Source organism: Puma concolor, chromosome A1, assembly GCF_028749965.1.
Source record: "Puma concolor isolate L17-30 chromosome A1, mPumCon1.1.hap2, whole genome shotgun sequence".
In the NCBI taxonomy this organism is placed as follows: Eukaryota; Metazoa; Chordata; class Mammalia; order Carnivora; family Felidae; genus Puma; species Puma concolor.
In genome coordinates this window covers 28,798,180-28,815,446 of record NC_141667.1, presented here as the reverse complement: position 1 = coordinate 28,815,446, position 17,267 = coordinate 28,798,180, and the positions used below count along the sequence as shown (strand labels likewise).

The window sequence follows — 17,267 nt, the reverse complement described above, 5'->3', positions numbered from 1 at the left end:
CTGTGTCTCCCTCTCTCTCTGCCCCTCCCCCGTTCATGCTCTGTCTCTCTCTGTCCCAAAAATAAATAAAAAAAACGTTGAAAAAAAAAATTTAAAAAAAAAATAAGCCCAAATTATAGCAAACAAAAGTATGTAATACTTTAAATAATTATTTTACATAAATGAGTAATAACATAATACATTCATATAGGAGAGCAGAAAGAACTTCCTACATTAAAGTAAAAAAGAAAAAACTCAAACATCCTTAACAGTTTATGAAAGTAGGCGTATCAGGTTAATTGAGACAAATTATAACCCAGGTTGAGCATAAAAGACGCTTAAATCGATGCCATCAGTAAACAAAAAAAGAATAATAGTTTGTCTGCTATCTTATGCAAATACTAAGCTTACTTTAAAATATTTTAAAGAAAGATAAAAGAGAACATTCATGCCCAGTATGAATCTACTACGTTTGACTCCTGGTTTCTTCAGGTTTCCTGCTGAAATGAAAACAAACTACAGACCACATTCTCTACCTCTATGCGATAAAAGTAGAAATCAGTTTTTGGAAGATATGAGACATAGAAGGACTTAAAAATTAAAAGAATTCTTTTAAAATAATTCTTGGGGGGGCGCCTGGGTGGCTCAGTCGGTTAAGCGTCCGACTTCGGCTCAAGTCATGATCTCGCGGTCTGTGAGTTCGAGCCCTGCATCGGGCTCTGTGCTGACAGCTCAGAGCCTGGAGCCTGTTTCAGATTCTGTGTCTCCCTCTCTCTCTGCCCCTCCCCTATTCACGCTCTGTCTCTCTCTGTCTCAAAAATAAACAAACGTTAAAAAAAATAAAAATAAAAAAAATAAAGTAATTCTTGGCTTAAAGGGGAAATTAAAAGGGTAGATGCCAAAAAGAACATTAAAACAATAGATTTATTAAAACTATGTGGGGGCGCCTGGGTGGCGCAGTCGGTTAAGCGTCCGACTTCAGCCAGGTCGCGATCTCGCGGTCCGTGAGTTCGAGCCCCGCGTCGGGCTCTGGGCTGATGGCTCAGAGCCTGGAGCCTGTTTCCGATTCTGTGTCTCCCTCTCTCTCTGCCCCTCCCCCGTTCATGCTCTGTCTCTCTCTGTCCCAAAAAAAAATGAATGAACGTTGAAAAAAAAATTAAAAAAAAAAAAAAAAAAAAAAAAAAAAAAAATAAAACTATGTGATGGGATCAAATTGTACTCAGAGGAAAATTCGGTCCCATAAAACGCCTGATCTAAAATAAAAAAGAAGGGAAACAAACTAAACACTAAAATAGGAAAAAGTAATTTCATAAAAAAATGAGGAGGGAACTCATAAAAATGGAAATGGATACAGAGTAAAACCATCAAGATATTTTTATTAATATTTCCAGGACTTGTCCAGACTAATGGTGATAAAGAAATTGCTTCTAGTTCTGAACAAAGATGTAGAAGAGCAAGTATCAGTTTTGTGACATAATAGGAAAGAAACGAGATTTTAAACCCATTACTGTATTACATTCATAGGTTAAAATTTTTTTTAAAAAGCATATGATCATTTAAGCAAGAAACTTCTGATAAAATTCATGTCTGATGAGGGAAAAAAACCCACAAAATTAAAAGGAAATAGAACAAATCTTTTAATGTGGTATGAATTGAAGATGACTTCTCTAACACTTTCAGGGACTGATACATAACAGTGAACCAAAATGAGTGACACATTTTTCCCGTAAAGGCAGGAGTAAGAAAAAGATACTCATCATTAATAGTCACATTATTCTGGAAGTTCTAGCCAGTGCAACTAAGATAAAGAAAGAGGTGGAAGTGCCGCTAGAAGTAAAGGAGGCTGCTGTAGACTTGAATTCCTAGTGCAGAGGTGATAGCTGTGACCTGAACTACGAGTCCCCATGATGGTGGCAGTGGTGACAGTTTTCTCAACAGATCTTGCTTTGGTGGGTCTGATAATTTTCTTTGGAAGATTACCCTTGAACCTGGTTCTCGAGCCCACCTGCTGATTAACTGAACTACCTAACATATTTGGAATAACTGTTTTCCTGCTTCCTCAGCAAGAGTCAACTTTTTTCTTTTCTGCTTACAATTAAAAACTTTCACAAAATCATTGGAATGAACAAAGAAATAGGGAGCCTATATATAGGAAGCCTCAAAGTTCACTGAGGGGTATAAGGAAAAATAATTTCATTAAAGGGTAAGTTTAAAAGGTTAAATCTATAGGGGCGCTTGGGTGGCTTAGTTGGTTAAGTGTCTGGCTTCTGCTCAGGTCATGATCTCGCAGTTCATGCGTTCGAGCCCCGCATCAGGCTGACAGCGCAGAGCCTGGGGCCTGCTTCAGATTCTGTGTCTCCCTCTCTCTCTCTCTCTGCCCCTCCCTTGCTTGTGCTCTGTCTCTCTCTCTCTCTCAAAAATAAATAAAACATTTAAAAAAAGCTTCATGGGGTGCCTGGGTGGCTCAGTCAGTTGAGCATCCAACTTCAGCTCAGGTCATGATCTCGCGGTCTGTAAGTTCGAGCCCCACGTGGGGCTCTGTGCTGACACCTCAGAGCCTGGAGTCTGTTTCAGATTCTATGTCTCCCTCTCTCTCTGCACCTCCCCCATTCATGCTCTGTCTCTCTGTCAAAAATAAACAATAAAAAAAATTTTTTTTAAGTTTCAAATCTATAAACTATTTAACTCTTACCGATTAATCTGATTGAATATAATAACAACAAAAGTGCTAGTGTCATATGACCAATGAGTCTAAAACTATGGCAAAAGAAGAAATACAATGGATAAAAATATTTATTTAAAAAACTTAAGAAAGTAAAAGGGGGTGTACCTTACCATATATTAAGTACTTGTTAATAATACAGTAATGAGGGCGCCTGGATGTCTCAGCTGAGCATCTGACTCTTGATTTCAGTTTAGGTCATGGTCTCACAGTTTGTGAGATTGAGCCCCATATTAGGCTCTGCACTGACAGCGTGGAGCCTGCTTGGGCTTCTCTGTCTTCCTCTCTCTGCCCCTCCCCACTCATGTTTGCTCTCTCTCTCACAAAATAAATAAATAAACATTAAAAAAGAATACACTAATAAAAAAATGAGTTTCAGAAAGAAATGAGTTTTTTCAGTGCACAAAAATATAAATTCTATAAATAGATCTAAGTATATGCAGGAATTCAGTACTTAAAAGATTTATATTTCATAGTAGCAGAGAAGTACATTATTTCATAACAGGTACTGAAATAACTGGCCACATATTTGAAAATAATAAAGTTGGATAGCCTTATATTTTTTCATGAAAATAGATTCTGAAACCAAGAAATCATGAAGGCACCAAAATCTGGATGAACATTTACATGTTCCATGATGGTCTTTCTAAGCATGAAAGCCAGAAAAGAAAAGGCTGATAAATTTGATTATATAAAAATAAAATATTCTACACATCTGCACTCCATAAACATACTTACACAAAATTAAAAAAAATTTTTTTAATTTTTTTTAATGTTTTATTTATTTTTGAGAGAGGGAGAGACTGAGCATGAACAGGGGAGGGTCAGAGAGAGGGAGACACAGAATCTGAAGCAGGCTCCAGGCTCTGAGCTGTCAGCACAGAGCCCAACGTGGGGCTCGAACTCACGGACCGCAAGATCATGACCTGAGCCGAAGTCGGCCACTTACCCACTGAGGCACACAGGCGCCCCTAAAAAATTTTTAATGCTTATTTATTTTTAAGAGAGAGACAGAGTGTGAGTGGTGGGTGGGCAGAGAGAGAGAGAGAGAGAGGGAGACACAGAATCCAAAGGAGGCTCCAGGCTCCGGGCTATCAGCACAGAGCCCGAGGCGGGGCTTGATATATATTTCACAAAGGCTTAAGAGTCTAGTTTATAAAAAGCTGTATGTAATAAGATAAAAAATATCCCAACAGAAAAAAAAAAAGGCACAAAGAATATGAACAGTCAATACTCAAAATAGAATAAAATGGCCGATGAGTTTTTGAAGAAATGTTCAAATTCAAAAAAATAAAGATATCCAAAATAAAACAATGATCGTATTTTGCGTAACATAAAAAGATTAGTCATACTTTTCATTCAGTGCTGGTGGGAGAGTAAATTAGTGCATTGCTTTATTGTATTTTCTAAAGCTGTCCAAAGTCGCTTTACTATCACCACAATAATAAAAATTATTAAGATATAAAAACAGATAAGAATTAGGATTTAGTTTAAATACAAATCACTGAAGAATTAGGTAAGATAGTATTTTTCTGAAGTCACTTGAAGATCTTAAAAATATCTGTAGTGCATATAAACAAATTTAGGAACATAAGTAGTTAACAATTTCATTATATAAATATTCCATCCACAATCTACCAGAAACAAAGAGTAGAAATATAAGACATAGAAATACATGATATATTTTATTATTTGGAATTAGTACATATAACCTATTTATCTAACTATTCAAACTTCAAAACACTCTGATGTACTGTTTCAGTGGTGCAGAACATTACGAATTCAAGATGTATCAGCTTATCAGACTTTTTAAAAAAATGATGCAAGTTTTCTCCAAATCTTATTAAAGATGATCAGTTTTATTAGCACTTTTTAAAATATACCACTTGCAGGGGCACCTGGGTGATTCAGTTGTTTAAGGGTCCAACTCTTGATTTCCGCTCAGGTCATGATCTCACTGTTGTGGGATTAAGCCCCTCATCGGGCTCTGTGCTGAGTGTGAAACCTGCTTAGGATTCTCATTCTTTCTCCCCCTCTCCCTCTACCCTTCTCCCTCGCTCTCACACTCACTCTCTCTCTAAAATCAATCAATTAATCACTTGCCCTCGATCAACTTGCCCCAATTAATCTTAACTTAGTCTTCTTAGTCCAAATAATTGGGCTAGAAAAAATGAGCAATATTCACTGGGGGGGGGGGGGGGGGCGGGAAATGAACTCCTTCAACAGCCTATGCTCTCATAAAAACCAGAGAGAGAACAAAAACAAAAGACACTGGGGCTCCTGGGTGACTCAGTTGGTTAATCATCCAGCTCTTGATTTCCGCTCAGGTCATGATTGCACAGTTCATGGAATCGAGCTCCATGTCGGGCTCTGCACTGACAATGCAAAGCCTGCTTAGGATCCTATCTCTCTCTCTCTCTCTCTCTCTTTGCCTCTCTGTCTCTCTCTTTCTCAAAATAAATAAATACACTTAAAAAAATGAAACAGATTTTCATTAAAAAAAAGAAAAAAGAGTTCAATGTGTTTTTTCACAAAACAGAGCCAATTTTTCAACTTCGGCTAATCTGAATTTTCTTTCTTCTTTTTTTTTTTTTGAGGAGGAGGGTATATGTGTTTCCTCTGACTACACGTCAGGATATTTATATTTGTATACTTACACTAATATATATTTTGTATGACATGGCATAAATATTTATATATGCTAGGTCATATACAAATTTAAACATGCTTTTATATATGCTATCTCATATATTATTAAACACATGCCTTTGTTGTTGCATTTTTTAATCAGTATTCTTTTCATATCTATCCAATATCTGACAAAAAATGCTTGCTCAGAATATAAACTGACAGATTTCATAAATGCTATACATGGCTTGCTTGGTTTGGGGACAGAATTTCTGTTATGACAACATTCTGAGATAAGGAAATGCTTTTTGAAACAAATAAACAAAAATCCCCCAAAGTATTCACAATAGGTTTTCCTTTAAAAATGGTGGAATTTATTACTATCTCAATATAATCATATCTGTTACTTCTAAACAAACTATCCTTTATTTGTAAAATTTACTTTGCTTTAGTTTTTCTAATAATTCTGTACATAGTAATTATATGCATTATTCAAAATTAGCTAAATACTGAATTGCTTTTCATAATCATTGAATTGGAATTTATTGCTTGCTTCTGCTTTCATTCATTGGAATCACTTATACTTCTAATTAGATGTGATAATTATTTTATGTAAGTGGCCAGTCAGAAGTAAACCAAATTTTTTTTTAATTTTTTTTTCAACGTTTATTTATTTTTTGGGGGACAGAGAGAGACAGAGCATGAACGGGGGAGGGGCAGAGAGAGAGGGAGACACAGAATCGGAAACAGGCTCCAGGCTCTGAGCCATTAGCCCAGAGCCTGACGCGGGGCTCGAACTCACGGACCGCGAGATCGTGACCTGGCTGAAGTCGGACGCTTAACCGACTGCGCCACCCAGGCGCCCCAGAAGTAAACCAAATTAATAAATAAACCAGAGGGGCGCCTGGGTGGCTAGGTGGGTTGAATGTCCGACTTCGGTTCAGGTCATGATCTCACGGTTCATGAGTTGGAGCCCCGCTCCTGGCTCTTGCTGACAGCTCAGAGACTGGAGCCTGCTTTGGATTCTGTGGCTCCCTCTCTCCGTCCATCCCCCGCTCATGCTTTGTCTCTGTCTCTCTCAAAAATAAACATTAACAAAAAAAAAATTTTTAAAAACAGAAATTACATTACTTTAAGATAAAAAGGCTTTAAGTCCAAGGCCAATTTTAGGTGGAAAGTTTCTAATGTTCTAATGATTTTGTGCGGTGCATTTAATCTGTCCTAAAGGAACCAGTCTGGGACTGAAATCAGATGACCTGGATCCCCAGAATAGTTCTGCTACTTACTTGTTTTGTACTCTTGACAATTGCCTCATCTTTGTGTGATAATATCTATCTCACACAGTTGCTGTAAAGATTGAATGAAATTCTTATGTGAGTAGTCTATGTCACTGTGCAGTTTCAAAACTTAACTAAGAAGTTCTCAGGCTTCTGCTGGAGGCACATAACAGGAAGTTTCTGCCCAATGGGAGAAATTACATGCGGCTTGCACCCCAATCAGAGAGGTGTGCTTCCTCACAAAGGGATCAGAATAAAGCCCTGTTCCATTGCTGAATTAGTTGTAGAATGTGGCCCAACACAATGGGATAGAATGTTCACCATGCAGAGACCTGAATGCTTAGGTTAGGAAAAGGTCTGAAGCTTGACCCATGGAGGTAAGGGGCTCAAGGATTTGGTGGAACTCATTTTGAAGACTCATCTTAAAAATACAGTTGATAAAATTTTTAAGTAAAGACCAAAGATAAAGGGTAAGTCAAAGTAACCATCTCAGGTTAGAACAAGAACATGATGAGTGAAGAGGAGGTCAGAAGAACTGGAAAAAGGGAAACTCAGACCAGAATGAAGATTACTAGTTTAACAACAATGAGCTAAAGAGATTTTCTAGTTCGTTAGTGAAGAGGAGCTAGATTTTTTTTTTACCATATCCCTATTTCACATGGTTTGTTTTATATAATTATGTTAACTATATAATAAAATGTTATCAGAGAAAAATTATATAATAGAATGTATAATTCTTACTCCTTTGGGTATTATTATGAATAGATATCTGACAATTAGTTTCAAGACTCAGCCCAGCGTGGGCAATGCCAGGTAAGCATCACCTGGTACAAAGTATTGTTTTAAGGAGACACTTTTCCTATGTAGATGTGTTCCATGATTCTAGCACTTGATTAATGGAAACTGTCATATGTATGTACGTGTGTGTGTGTGTGTGTGTATATCTTATCATATATCTTATATATCTTATCATATATATATATATATATATATATATATATATATATATATATATATCTTATATATCTTATCTACCTATACACAGAGACCATGAAATTACAACAGAAGTAAATAAGTAAATAGCCCCTGCCCTTGGTCGAAAGTCACAACCTATTTACCAGCATTGGTTTCATTAACTGATCAACATTGACCTTTTCAGAGACTGCATTCTGAATCCCTGGGACCACACTATCCACCTATTCTTCCTATCTTCATAAGTGACATGGACCTAACACTGCTTTCCAGCCTGGATCCCCACTCACACTCACATGGTTGTCTGTATCACGTTGTAGGTACCTCATGGTTTCCTAGACTTCTGATTCTGGTTACTTCCAGTCTGTCATATCTTTTTTTTGTTTCCTATGCCTTGATGTGTCATTATTTTTCATCCCCATTATTAAACATGGCTAAAAGCAACATGAGCATTTACAGACAGCATCTGCTCAGGATCGGTGTGCTTGAATGTAGGCTGAAGTGTACATTTCAAGGGCAAGCTTGAGATCTTCCATGTGTTCCATTCATTAGATTCCCTCCTTGACTGTCACATTATCCAAATGGTTAAATGATGATGCTGGTGGAGCTGCATGGTTTTCTCAGCAAATTGTTTACTTCTGTGCACATGATCACCCTTGGACTTGCCATGTGTTGGCAAGTCTTGCCATCATGTCTTGCCACTTCCAAAGATCCAAGTTAGGAATAGAGCTTCCTTATCTATGCTTTTAAAAGGGGGCAGACATGGTTTGCTTTGATCAACTTAGATAACTAGAATCTGGGCCTTGGGAGGTATTCATCAATCCGTAAAATCTGAGTGCCGCTAGCACAACATTCAACAAACAACACTGGATTATGCCAGTGATATTTACTAGTGACATCCAATTGTGGCATTTGTAGAGTGGCGGTCCTAGTCTGAAAGCACACACAATGACCTCCCCAGTGTTTGTTTTCACAGATTGTTAGAAGTCACCAACATCTGTGTGGCCTGAGGTGTCCCAGATCCTAGTTTAGTAGGCTCTAAGTGTCTTGCAATTCAATTACTGATGCCTTCAAAAAACAAGACAAATGCCTTTTCTCCTAAGAGAGAGAAAGAACTTCTTAGGGAATTCAACACTTACAGTGTTTTTGACACCTGCTAGTGTCCTTGGGTTTTCCTGAAATGCAATCTTTTAATCTATATATAATAAAACACATCAACAGACAGACTATCTTGGTACAGTGGCCAAAGGGCTTAAGGTAGAAGCTTCTAATAAACTGACTTCAAGAAACACCACAGGTAGTAACTCCGCAAAATGAGGCTATGCACCTTTCAGAGTATAGCTGATGCACCACAACATCATCATACAGACATTCGAGCTGCCTTAATCTTGCATCTACTATGGCTGGCTTTCTCTTGCACACCACTCTGCAAGAAGTGAGGAAGAGACGACAATCTGTGATACCTGAAATGATTTTACTCATACTGAAACTCACCCCTTCCATTGGGTCCCCAATAACCTCCTGTGCTTATCTACACTTATTATACTCTGGAATGTTTTCTCTCATCTCCACTGAACTGTGAGCACCAGAGGGGAAGATCTCTATCTTGATCAACTTTACATCCCCAATAGAACAGTGCCTGCACGTAATAAGTAGTAATATTTATTGACTGAATTAATGAGTCAATCAATCAGTAGTATAGGCTGAATATATATGAACTGAATAAATGAGTGAATACATGGATATTAAGTTTTAGTAATTCTGATTAAGTACAAAGATGACTTAAACACAACACAACCCCAAATCTAGGAACAAGATCAGAAAGTGTCATCCTCACAGACAGAAGTTAGCAAGAATCCACACACCATGTATGAATTTAGCTAATCCTGGAAGCATTTCTAGAAGTAATGGCTGGCAGTATGATTTTGAGTGAGTCTCTCCATTAAATCATGGCATTCATTTTTTACACAGCATACAATACTCAAATTTAAATAACTTATAAATTTGGGACTTTGGAAGAAGCTCTATCAGAGATTTATCAGGGCCCTGGAGTAGGTAAAAGCATCCTGTGTAAATGGGTAGGTAAGAGCTGCTCTATGGCAAACTGCTTGTGACCTGGTTCATTTCATATCACTAACTGGATATTTATCGTGGGTCTGCTAAATTACGTTGACCCAACCATGTACCCCTGCCAGGCAGAAAATAAAAAAGGTGTAGGCAACTGCCTACTGCATCCTTACTTTGTTTCCAGGCCTTTAAGCTGAGTCCTGTTCTGTTCCATTTCTGTCTAGCTTCCAGCTTGCCACCCTTGTTTTCACTTTCTAGTCTGGTTTTCACCCAATCAGCTTTGATCACTGGCGTATTCAAAGGACTTGGCTTGAGCCTACGCTGCCTCTTCCTGTTTTCAGCTACTTCAGGTAAATTTCTCCTGACCATCTTAGTTCTCGCTCTAAGAATTCAACCCCTGGCACTGGCTCTCCTGGCTAACCTCCTGTCTGGATCTGTCCTATCTCTGACCAAAGAGAATCAGACTTCAGAGAAGCACATTTACTACTATGGCAGCATGGAAAGTCGAGTGGCTATATTCCAGTTACTGTGCTTGGGAAATCTGGCACTCAGCAAAAAAAGCCATAATCCACAGGAAAGTACTAAGGCAAAACTTTGTAGCTCTCAAAGCCTCTATTTTTTGTCTCCCCTTCCTAAGCTTTCTCTCCTCCAACCCACCCCCAAAATCCTGAGGGAATCTAGAGGAACTGCCTAAATTTGTAATTTACATTAAAAAATTCCTGACAATGAGCCAGAAGTCTCAGGAGAAACAGAAAGGGTAGTTGGATATCTTGTCTGATGGGGAGTTCTGCTCATGCAACTTGGTAGCGCTATAGGGTTTCTTGACTACTGTCTGGTATTTGTTTGATAGCCAGGTTCCAATAGATAGGATTGATTCTGCCTTATACTGCTTTTGACATGGAGGAAGAGAGGACATAGCAGTTGGCTGATGTGCAACTGAATTCTGGCTTCTCATCCAGGAGCTGTCATGGAATGGGCTCTAACTAGGGGCCCAGATTAAAGGTCTCAAAACAAGTTGAAAAGATGACTTTAGTGAGCTTGGCAGCTTTCTAAGTCACCTGACTTCCAGTCAGGTCTGAGGATTACTGGCTTCCTGACCATATCTTCTTGTCAAAACATCTGGCCTTCAGATTCCAGAGAAGCCAGGGAGGTGAGAATGTATACCTCACACTGACTTTGGCAGGGTGGATGCACCTCCAGAGAGAAGGTACGCCTCCACCCCGCTCTGTGCTGGAGTGCTCAGCCTGGGCCACACCATTATCTACCACCAGGAAATACAAATATGGCTCATGGTAACAAGGGAACGGACGAAGTTAACTCTACTTCCCCTGCCATGCTGAGCTAAAGAATGTTCTCACCAGAAACAGAACTGAGAGTAGTCAATGCCTATCTATCAACCAATCTCACGGTTAATTCCAATTCATCAGGCTATCTGAAGAACTGTTCTTAATCAAATAATGGCTTTCAGTCAGAAATCTGATCATTTCTGTCCCAGCACTAGCCTTCCCCAATCTGTCCTGATCTGTTATTATGGGAACAGGTGTGTTTAATTCTAGTCTTTCACAAAAGACGGCCTAGGGCAACAGACCTTGTACTTCTTTTTTTTTTTTTTTAAGTTTATTTATTTTGAGAGAGCGAGAGAGAGTGAGCACAAGTGGGGGAGGGGCACAGAGAGAGGGGGAGAGAGCGAGAATCCCAAGCAGGCTCCACACTGCACTGTCAGTGATGACCCCATTGCGGGGCTCAAACTCACAAACTGTGAGGTCATGACCCGAGCCAAAGTCAGATGCTTAACTGACTGAACCACCCAGGCACCCCAACCTTGTACTTATTTTTAGAGGGAAATTCAAATTGGTCATGGTCAATTACCTAGCATGTGATGAAGGTCACTGTCAAAGCTTATAGGCCCACACTGAAGGGAGCCTGGTACCTCACTATGCAATCCACCCATTCCAGCTGGTAACAATTCTAGAAGTTCGGAATGCTCAGCACTTGCAAACAGTGACAGAGGCTTCTTTTCATAAAACTTTGAACTCCAATTACTTACTTATGTATTAGGCAGCCAGAATCATTGGACTGATACTTTGTCCTGTCGGTTTGATTAGTAGGGGTAACTGAGACTAAGTCATTCTGAGACATCCTCCATTCTAAAAACTTACATTTCAGTGCTGCTGAAATTGAGTGACAAATCAAATGTAAACAACAGACAGGGGCTTCTACTTAGCATTCTGTTTTCAGACACATTCAAAGTGATTCACTGAGGGCATCAGCGGAAGGGTAGCTAATTTACCACAAAATGGAAGGTTCCTACTCCTGGCTCCATTCTCTGCTCTGGCAAGTCACCATGGCCCTTCCAAGGTTTTAAACATGGCACACTGGGAATTACAGTAGCTGTGTGTCTAGCCCAATGTTTTTCAAAGCACAATTTCCTGGAGCTAAAATACATGGAGACTCTAAGGCTTGCATTTCACCTGACCTCAAATGCCCTTAAGACGGTATCACACTGGACTTTATATCAGAGAGATCCACTATACCAGGAACATAAAACAATTCTGGTGGTGGTAGCTGTCCTTATAAAAACAGTAAAGTTCATTCCTTAGTTTCTCAAACCATGTTCTGTTCATCAGGGAGGTGGTGGTCTCCCTCAAGATCGCTTCTGTACTAATTTCTACGGTCTTGGTGCTCAAGTAACTTTTCCAGAAGCTTATACATTTGGATTCACCTATCTGCTGCCATTGCCCAGCTAGGGACAGTCTGACAGACTGGTTGGAATTTCTCTAATATCACAAAGTGTATAGACACTATGACTTGGTCTACATATCTAGCCATTGAAAAATTCACATAGAAGTTTTCCACACAGAGTGCCCTCTCCCATAGTAATGACTACTGTGTTCTTTTTTCTTTGTTTCACTGCTTAGGTTGATGGCTTAAAGAGGTATACACTACCTAAAAAAAGCTTAGAGGTGACTGCCCAATTTATGAAAGACTACTGTTAGTTCAGTGTGCCCAAAGAATATGACTGACAGGTCCTGGGCCCTGGGTAGGAGAGGTGGGGTGGGAGGGTCTTCCAGGTGAGAGGGTTTCTGGTTCTCAGCCCAACACTTCTGCCCTACAGCAAAATTCAGACCTTCTTGGATCCATTTAAGTTTCTTGAGATTAACAACCCCATGTGTTCTTGTTATATCTAGCTAACAAGATATAGTTTTAGAGTTCAGATCTTCAAAGCCTGCTCTAAAATACTAGGTGGGCAGTATGAGTAACTAATTGAAGACAAGCTGGACTTGACGCATAGAAGTTGTCTCCTGTCATTGCCAAAGTAGGTAGAGAATGAACCAGAAAATCAGAGGTAGGAAGCCAAGGGAGACCTGACCACCTTTTGTCTTGCCTGATCCCAGATGAGAGGGAGCCTGGAAGAAGACTGGCTTCTCCCTAAGCTACACAATCATGAACAAATGAAAATGGGTGGTGGACATTCACTTCACTTTTATTCATGTCAGCCATTCAAAACTCTTCTCCCTTGGCTATATCCTTCTCACCTCTCATTCTATCTGGGTATCAATCATTTGGCTTTGTAAATGATTTCGCAGTTCTAGTCTAATGCCTTGAACTTGATACCTTAATTCAACCACTCCTACCATGGTTCTCTAATGAACCGAGGTTGTCACCAATTCTAGCAATTTGAAGTGAAATACCCTTCCCATGACCCAAGGTCTCCATCCATTCCCTCTCACCCCACAGACAGAAGTCCCAAGCCTCTGCCAAACCTACTCCAGCCTCTGAAATCCTTGATCACAGAAGTTAGAAGACAGCCTTGTTTTTTGGCAACTACAGGCCTTGGGCAACGATGGATCCTTTTTGAAAACCAATACATTGACATTCTACTTTGTAAGCATCACTATGCCTGACTACAGGAATCACTGTTCTAGGGCACATTGGTGACTTCACCAAGACAGAGCCACACAATGAGGTCTAGCCTGAAAAAAATCCAGCCGGTAGCCTTACTATTACAGGAGAGATTTAGGGGGTTAGAGGCAAAACTTGAAGCAAATGGGGAGAAGAAACTGAAGCTATGAAATGTATGACATAGAACCTAAACTAGAATGATAGAATATTCCTTTCAGTACCAAACTTCTTTCCTATCTCCTGTTTGGATGTTGATCATAATTCTTGTCACTTATCCTGGGAAGTATTTGTATTTTAACAGATACGTCTGAAGTCTTAATCCAAAAGAGTGATAATGTGGGGCATCGGGTAAAATGGCAGGCAGAATTTTTAAAGTAGAATGCCTAACAGAACATCTCAACTGAGACCGTGAAAGTAACTGCTTACTATACCTACTTAAACGGAAGCTACATTCCTGCATATCTGGAAACAAAATATAAATATATTTCATAGTCAAAAGACAAGGTATTAAGACTTCTTTCTCAGCAGGGGACAAAAAGCAATAAAACAACTAATTTCATTTGACATTAGGGTTCCTATACTTGACTGGTAAGTCTGCACTTTGAGAAATTTTATAAGTGTCCTGAATAAACATGTATGTTATGGACTAAATTGTGCCCTTCCACCCACTGTGATGGTATTTGGAGGTGAGGCTTTGGGGAGGTAATTAGGTTTGGAAAAATTTATGACGGTGGGGCCCCCATGATGGGATTAGTGTCCTGTTAAGAGGAAGAAGACAGACCAGAGTTCTCCCTCTCTGTTCATGTTAAGGACATAGTAAGGTGCCCATCAGTTAGTCAAGAAGACAGTCCTTACCAAGGAACTGAATCAGCTGGCACCCTGAACTTGAACTTGGCAGAACTATGAGAAATGAATTGCTGTTGTTTAATCCATCCAGTCTACAGTATTTTCTTATGGCAGCCTGAGCTAATACAACATATATCTTTTAAATAAATAAAGATAATAATATTATTATTATTTGATCTGGGGCACCTGAGTGGCTCAGTCGGCTAAGCATCAGACTCTTGATTTCAGCTCAGGTCATGATCCCAAGGTTCATGGAATTGAGCCCTGTGTCGAGTTCTGTGCTGACAGCACAGAGCCTCCTTGAGATTCTCTCCTCTCCTCTGCCCCTCCCCTGCACACATTCTCTCTCCCTCTCTCTCAATAAATAAATAAACTTAAAAAAATAATGATCTATTCACATTCATCTGAAATTTATCAGTGTACGTGCATCAGTTACCCAGTGATGTTACTTGAGTGATACAGGCTTCAACTTAACATTCTGTCCATAGGGGAACTATTAAATAACGTATTGCGAAGACTGGGTCATTCACTGGGAAGAGAGGGAACAAGGCAAGAGCTAAGGTAGAGACCCTGCTGTCAGAAGTTGAGTCTAGAAAGGCACTGGATCAATCCCAAAGCCTGGAGTTAAAGAGTAAGAACAAGATAGTGTCTGGAGTCTTTGGGTCAAACAAATCAGATAAGACTTATGTAGGAAGACAGACAACCCTGTGGCCATTCATATTCTCCAAGGGAAAAGACCTGGTAACAACAAATACCACTGCATAAACAAATTGGGGGATGGGTATGTATACATCTGCTGTAGTGACATGGCTAGTGTTAAACCATAACGTGTATAAATGCATCTTTAAAGTCTAGTTAGCAGAAAATCATAAGCCCAAAGTGCTATTGATAAAAATGTGCATTACAACACACTATAGGGTTAACCCAACAGCCACAGAAACCTCAACTGATCATGAATTTAAACAGTAAGTTCTCATTACAAACACAAATAGCAGCAATTAAAAAGCATGACCAACTTAAAACAACATTGATGATGTGGTGGACACAAAACATCCTTCCTCCAAATTGAGAATTCGACTACAACTTGTTTGTGGGCACACACACCAGATCTCTGCAAATTGCCAAGTGCTTTGTGGCAGAGACTTGGAAAAATCTGTCTTCAGGAAACCATGGCCAAACTCTAGTTTATGAATGCCAATTTTCAATCACTCCTAAATTCATTCAGTAGGTATCTGCTAATAAACAGCTTATGTAAAAATCAAACGCTGTGGGATTCTGAGTAATTTGCCAGTAAGAATCACAAAAAGGACCTGTATTGGGGGAAGGCTGGGCTTTACCAGGAGGAGACCACTGCATAATTGAGAACCACTAGCTGCTGGGTGGGGGCTGTGCTGGAGCAGCTCTTGGTCTAGGGCACTTGGGTCCGAGCTTAGCCTGCTGCCCATGGTCCACTGGGTTTTCAGGGCTCCTCCCCACTCCCTACTGAATAGGTCATGGTTATCCTGCAACAGTGGATGTCCTGGCTGCTCCCTGACACTGTTCCTGCTTCCTTCTTCAGAGAGATAAATGATATCCCTGGCCACACCATTCCTGGACTAGCCCTCTCTCACGTATACCTGCTCTACTAATAGAGTGGGATGACTTAAGAAATAACGTTAAGCAGTAAGGATCGAATTTTTTGTATCTCTATATGATGTGTTCATGAGGAAAAATTTGTTTTTATGCCTATTTCTAGGTGTAGTATTTAACAGTTTTAAGCATTAGGGCTTAAGCGTGGGCTGGAAGCCTGGATGTATCAGTTGTTTCAGGATGCCGGGTCTGTGTATCAACAGAGTATGGTAAGAATGTAACCTTTTTGAAAGTTAATTTCTCAACGTTTATTTATTTTTGGGACAGAGAGAGACAGAGCATGAACGGGGGAGGGGCAGAGAGAGAGGGAGACACAGAATCTGAAACAGGCTCCAGGCTCTGAGCCATCAGCCCAGAGCCTGACGTGGGGCTCGAACTCACGGACCGCGAGATCGTGACCTGGCTGAAGTCGGACGCTTAACCGACTGCGCCACCCAGGCGCCCCTGAAAGTTAATTTCTAAGTTATGTATTTACTTGAAGGCTTAAAAGTCCTGAGTAAATTTAGTGATGATGAGTGTGACAACAGTTTCCTTTAGATAAGCTGCCAGTTGCTGTCCCTCTGTCTCTTGTGAAAGGCTATTTAAGCCGGATAATGCAGTTTCCAAGTTGAAGAATCTATTTTTCACTTGTATGGAGGAACATTTCACAAGTTTCTGAAGAGACAAAAGCTCTAATAATGGGGAATGATAATAGGCTAGTTTCCAGTATATCCTAGTACCTTTGTATGATCTAATTTCCATCACGTAGTGAAAAGGAACAGAGCACATAAATATATATCAGAACTCCAAGGATAATTGTCATTTCTAGGAAAACAGCAAAGGCCACAAACAAAATAAACTGCATTGCTAGATGTTCACATACTCCTAACACAAGTGTACAATTTCCTGCAAAAGAAACATGCTAGCTGCTTCAGGATGTGGGTAAGACAAGCATGTTCCTGTGGTAATGATTTCCCAAACAAGAAAAAAGTCAGAAAGGCAAATCTTTGCTAAGCTGCAGACTACCAGGTCTCCTGATTTATGAAAGCAGTAAGAATAGAGTAGATAAAGCTGTTTAAGAAACAACTCAGAAAACAAATGTTCTATAAGTCAGCAAAATTGTCAAAAAAATGACTTTTACTTTACAACAGAAAAAATACCTTCACATATTTTAATAGTGTCAAAGCACTTATCGTGTAGCATTATACTTTAGGTTGACACACTAAATCTACTATATTCTACAACCGTACAAAATAAATATGCAT

At 39.6% G+C, this 17,267-nt stretch overlaps 1 protein-coding gene across 1 annotated transcript in view; it reads right to left on the bottom strand.

Moving 5' to 3' along the window:
- The window catches only part of SPEF2 (sperm flagellar and cilia associated 2), a 150,302-nt gene that overhangs the window by 82,574 nt on the left and 50,461 nt on the right, over positions 1–17,267 (bottom strand). The window lies entirely within an intron of this gene.